General features: G+C 33.3%; 1 protein-coding gene across 1 annotated transcript in view; it reads right to left on the reverse strand.

The window, feature by feature from the left end:
* The window catches only part of LOC119592548 (pumilio homolog 2-like), a gene marked incomplete in the record, with an annotated part of 245467 nt that overhangs the window by 206471 nt on the left and 38390 nt on the right, over window positions 1-606 (reverse strand).

Consider the following 606-nt stretch of genomic DNA (forward strand, 5'->3'; position numbering starts at 1 on the left):
CGCCAGCCGACACCTGACATGGCAGACGCCTGCATATTACTAACCCCTGACAAGCAATAGGACCGGGTCATAAGACACGCAAAGGTAATTTTATTATTTCTAGTTTTTTAAGCGATTCTTAAGATTTTACGGTTCTTGTAATAATCAAATTTAATCATTGCAAAATTCATGGTCACAGTTTCACGTAACAATCAAATCTGTTAAAATATGATAATCAACCATTAACTCAATTTATCAATTTTGTTTGCGGATGCATCACCTAAATTTTAAACAAACGCATCAGGTGCTGTGTGCGAAATAAAAATAGAAACAAATCACAATAGCATAGAGCTAACAAGTAACCAGTGCTGAGAAGTTTGTTACTTTTATGTCACTTGGGCATCATTTTTTCAGCTTTCTTCTAGAATATTTTGTGGATTTCCTTTTTTTTTTTTTTTAATCGGTGTTATGTTACTGGTTAAATCTACCATGCTTATAACGAAAATTCAGATTTTTTTTTCCAAACTAAAGACAATTCACGAAAAAAAGGAAGTAACCGACTCGGCAGCAAAAATTGTACCGGAATCACTAGAAATTCCAGCATCAGCATTTATAAACATTATGTAT

Source organism: Penaeus monodon, chromosome 30, assembly GCF_015228065.2.
Source record: "Penaeus monodon isolate SGIC_2016 chromosome 30, NSTDA_Pmon_1, whole genome shotgun sequence".
NCBI lineage: Eukaryota > Metazoa > Arthropoda > Malacostraca > Decapoda > Penaeidae > Penaeus > Penaeus monodon.